Raw genomic sequence first — 5,558 nt, 5'->3', positions numbered from 1 at the left:
TTTCTGCCATATCTGACTTTGGTTCTGATGCTTGTTCAATCTCTTTGAGCTATGTTTTCAGCCTTATAGTATGCCTTGTGATTTTTTTTGTTGTAAGGTGAACATAATGTACTGCTGTTATGGATTGAAGGTTTGTGTCCCGCTAAAATTTATGTTGAGCTTTAAGCCAACTTTTTCACTCTCCTCTTTCACTTTCATCAAGAGGCTCTTTAGTTCTTCTTCACTTTCTGCCATAAGGCTGGTGTCATCTGCATATCTGAGGTTATTGATATTTCTCCCGGCAATCTTGATTCCAGCTTGTGCTTCCTCCAGCCCAGCGTTTCTCATGATGTACTCTGCATATAAGTTAAATAAGCAGGGTGACAATATACAGCCTTGACGTACTCATTTTCCTATTTGGAACCAGTGTGTTGTTCCATGTCCAGTTCTAACCATTGCTTTCTGACCTGCATACAGGTTTCTCAAGAGGCAGGTCAGGTGGCCTGGTATTCCAATCTCTTTCAGAATTTTCCACAGTTTCTTGTGATCCACACAGTCAAAGGCTTTGGCATAGTCAATAAAGCAGAAAGAGATGTTTTTCTGGAACTCTCTTGCTTTTTCGATGATCCAACAGATGTTGGCAATTTGATCTCTGGTTCCTCTGCCTTTTCTAAAACCAGCTTGAACATCTGGAATTTCACAGTTCACGGATTGCTGAAGCCTGGCTTGGAGAATTTTGAGCATTACTTTACTAGCGTGTGAGATGAATGCAATTGTGTGGTACTTTGAGCATTCTTTGGCATTGCCTTTCTTAGGGATTGGAATGAAAACTGACCTTTTCCAGTCCTGTGGCCACTTCTGAGTTTTCCAAATTTGCTGACATATTGAGTGTAGCACTTTCACAGCATCATCATTTAAGATTTGAAATAGCTCAACTGGAATTCCATCACCTCTACTAGCTTTGTTTGTAGTGATGCTTCCTAAGGCCCACCTGACTTTACAGTCCAGGATGTCCGGCTTTAGGTGAGTTGGCTTAAAGCTCAACATTCAGGAAACTAAGATCATGGCATCTTGTCCCACAACTTCATGGCAAATAGATGGAGAAACAGTGGACACAGTGGCTGATTTTATTTTGGGGGGCTCCAAAATCACTGTGCATGGTGATTGCAGCCGTGAAATTAAAGATGCTTGCTCCTTGGAAGGAAAGTTATGACCAACCTAGACAGCATATTAAAAAGCAGAGACAGGGGACGGTCCTAAGATGGCGGAGGAATAGGACTGGGAGACCACTTTCTCCCCCACAAATTCATTGAAAGAACATTTGAACGCTGAGCAGATTCCAAAACAACTTCTGAATGCTGACAGAGGACATCAGGCACCCAGAAAGGCAGCCCACTCTCTTTGAAAGGAGGTAGCACAAAATATAAAAGATAAAAAGAGAGACAAAAGAGGTAGGGACAGAGATCCGTCCCAGGAAGGGAGTCTTAAGAAAGAGAGAAGTTTCCAAACACCAGCAAACACTCTCACCGGTGGGTCTGTGGCAAGGCTTGGAATCTCAGAGGGCAACATAACTGGGAGGAAAAATAAATAAATAAAACACACAGATTACATGCCTAATGGCAACTCCCAGCAAAGAAGCAGCCCAGATGCTCTCATCCACCACTAGCAAATGAGAGCTGGACAGGGAGGCATGGGCTGCATTGCTTAGGGTAAGGACTGGGCCTGAATGCCCCAATGGCAATCTGAGGGAACTAACTTGAGATAGCAACCCAGACTGTGGGATAGCTATCCTGCAAAAAGCCCTAACCTAAGACACTGCCAGGCCCGCTCACAGAACAAAGGACTGAGCAGAGCTAACCGGTTGCAGACCGGCCCATCCCCCGCCGGAGACAGGCAGACGAGGGCAGCCAGAGCCAGAAGGGGGCAATCACAGCCCTAGAGAGGCATCCTCTACCAAAGTGCAAGCAGGCTTCGTTGCTAACCAAGACTTCTTGGGATTCTGGACAGTTGACATCCACTGGGAAGGTCGCAGCCAGAGATCAGCTCCCCAGAAGAGACACATGGTACACCTGAGAAGGCGCGCCTGTTCTACACCCAGAAAACCGAGCAGCTGGGACGGGGGAGGTGATAAGATGCACTCTCCAACTGGGGGTGACTGTGCTCACCAAGCACCTGGTCACCTGAGCTGCTCGGACCTGAGAAAGGCACAAAACGCAGGCCCAACCGACTGTGCCTTTGTGTTGTACCCAAGAACCTGAACCTGAGTGGCTTAGACCTGGGAAGTGCATGCAACCCAGGGCCCACATCAGACAGTTCCCGGCAGAGCAACCTAGAGCCTGAGAAGTGTAGACCATGAAAGTACACACACTGTGAGCAGGAGCAAACCCAGTGCAGCTGAAACACTGCAAACACTCCCCACACACGCCAGTGATATTTGTTTGCAGTGTTCCTCCCTCCCCAGAGCAGGACTGAACAAGTGAGCCTAAAAAAGTGACCACCACCGCCTTCTTATGTCAGGGCAGAAATTAGACCCTGAAAAGACCAGCAAACAGAAGAAGCTGAAATAAACAGAGGGAACCACTTTGGAAGTGACAGGTGCAATAGATTAAAACCCTGTGTTAGCATCAACTACATAGGAAGGGGCCTAGATCTTGATAAGCATAAGCCGGATCAAGGAACTATTTGAAAATGAACTGACCCCACACTGTCCACAACAGCTCCAGAGAAAGTCCTAGATATATTTTTACTATTATCATTTTTTAATTAAAATTTTTTTTATTTTTAAGTCCTCTATTCCTCCTTTAATTTTCATTTTTATAACCTACTATTAACTTGCAAAAAAAAGACCCTATTTTTAAAGCAAACTTATATTTTATACATTTTGTGACTTTGTTTTGTTTTTTTAATATTGTATTTTGAGAATCTAACCTCTACACTAGATTTTTAATCTTTGCTTTTTGGTATTTGTTATCAATTTTGTACCTTTAAGAACCCAGTCTTCAGTACCCATTTTTATTGGGAGTGAGATTACTGGCTTGATTTCTCTCTCCCCCTTTTGACTCTCATTTTTTCCCATCAGGTCACCTCTATCTCCTCCATCCCCCTTCTCTTCTCTACCCAACTCTGTGAATCTCTTTGTGTGTTCCGGGCTGTGGAGAACACTTAGAGAACTGATTACTGGCTGGATCTGTCTCTCTCCTTTTGATTCCCCCTTTTATCCTCCTGGCCACCTCTGTTTCCTTCCTCCTTCTTTTCTTCTCTGTGTAAATCTGTGAACATCTCTGAGGGATCCAGACTGTGGAGAGTACATAGGGAAGTGATTACTGGCTAGCTTGCTCTCTCCCCCTTTGATTCCCCCTCTTCTCCTCCTGGTCACCTCTATCTCCCTCCTCCCTCTTCTCTTCTCCATGTAATGCTGTGAACCTCTCCAGGTGTCCCTCACTGTGGAGAAACTTTTCATCATTAACCTAGATGTTTTATCATCAGTGCTGTATATATGGAGAAGTCTTGAGGCTACTGTAAGAATAAGACTGAAAACCAGAGGCAGGAGGCTTAAGTCCAAAACCTGACAACACCAGAGTACTCCTGACTCCAGGAAACATTAATCGATAAGAGCTCATCAAAAGCCTCCATACCTACACTGAAACCAAGCACCACTCAAGGGCCAACAACTTCCAGAGCAAGACATACCACACAAATTCTCCAGCAACACAGGAACATAGCCCTGAGCTTCAATATACAGGCTGCCCAAAGTCACACCAAATCCACTGACATCTCAAAACTTACTACTGGACACTTCATTGTATGCCAGAGAGAAGACATACAGCTCCACCCACCAGAACACGGACACAAGCTTCCCTAACCAGGAAACCTTGACAAGCCACCCATCCAACCGCACCCACAGCAAGGAACCTCCACAATAAAGAGGAACCACAAACTGCCAGAATACGGAAAGGCCACCCCAAACACAGCAATATAAACAAGACAAAAAGGCAGAGAAATACTGAGCAGGTAAAGGAACAGGATAAATGCCCATGAAACCAAACAAAAGAGGAAGAGACAGGGAATCTACCTGATAAAGAATTCAGAATAATGCTAGTGAAAATGATCCAAAATCTTGAAAACAAAAGGGAGTTATAGATAAATAGCCTGGAGACAAAGATTGATAAGATGCAATAAATGTTTAACAAGGACCTAGAATAAAAAAGAGTCAATATATAATGAATAATGCAATAAATGTGATCAAAAACACTATGGAGGGAACTAAGAGTAGAATGATTGAGGCAGAATATAGGATAAGTGAGCTGGAAGATAGAATGGTAGAAATAAATGAAGCAGAGAGCAAAAAAGAAAAAAGAATTAAAAGAAATGAGGACAACCTCAGAGACCTCTGGGACAATGTTAAATGCCCCAACATTCGAATCACAGGAGTGCCAGAAGAAGAAGACAAAAAGAAAGACCATGAGAAAATACTTGAGAAGATAACAGTTGAAAACTTCCCTAAAATGGGGAAGGAAATAGTCACCCAAATCCAAGAAGCCCAGAGACTCCCAAACAGGATAAATCCAAGGTGAAACACCCCAAGACACACATTAAGCAAATTAACGAAGATCAAACACAAAGAACAAATATCAAAAGCAACAAGGGAAAAGCAACAAATAACACACAAGGGGATTCCCATAAGGATAACAGCTGATCTTTCAATAGAAACTCTTCAGGCCAGAAGGAATGGCAGGACATACTTAAACTGATGAAAGAGAAAAACCAATAGCCCAGATTACTGTACTCAGCAAGGATCTCATTCAAATATGAAGGAGAAATCAAAAGCTTTACAGACAAGCAAAAGCTGAGAGAACTCAGCACCACCAAAACAGGTCTCCAACAAATGCTAAAGAATCTTCTCTAGACAGGAAACACAGAAAGGGTGTATAAACTCAAACCCAAAACAGCAAAGTAAATGGCAATGAGATCACACTTATCAATAATTATTTTAAATGTAAATGGGTTGAATGCCCCAAACAAAAGACAAAGACTGGCTGAATGGATACAAAAACAAGACCCTTTTATATGTTGTCTACAAGAGACCTACTTCAGAACAAGGGACAGATACAGACTGAAAATGAAGGGCTGGAAAAAATATTCTACGCAAATAGAGAACAAAAGAAAGCAGGAGTAGCAATACTCATATCAGATAAAATAGACTTTAAAATAAAGGTTGTGAAAAGAGACAAAGAAGGACACTACATAATGATCAAAGGATCAATTCAAGAAGAAGATATAACAAATATAAATATATATGCACCCAACATAGGAGCACTGCAATATGTAAGACAAATGCTAACAACCAATAAAGGGGAAATTAACAATAACACAGTAATAGTGGGAGACTTTAATACCCCACTCACACCTATGGATACATCAACTAAACAGAAAATTAACAAGGAAACACACACTTTAAATGATACAATGGACCAGTTAGACCTCATTGATATCTATAGGACATTTCACCCCAAAACAATGAATTTCACCTTTTTCTCAAGTGCACATGGAACCTTCTCCAGGATAGATCACATCCTGGG

This window comes from Bubalus kerabau, chromosome X (genome assembly GCF_029407905.1).
Source record: "Bubalus kerabau isolate K-KA32 ecotype Philippines breed swamp buffalo chromosome X, PCC_UOA_SB_1v2, whole genome shotgun sequence".
NCBI lineage: Eukaryota > Metazoa > Chordata > Mammalia > Artiodactyla > Bovidae > Bubalus > Bubalus kerabau.
Note: the sequence above shows the minus strand (reverse complement) of the source record.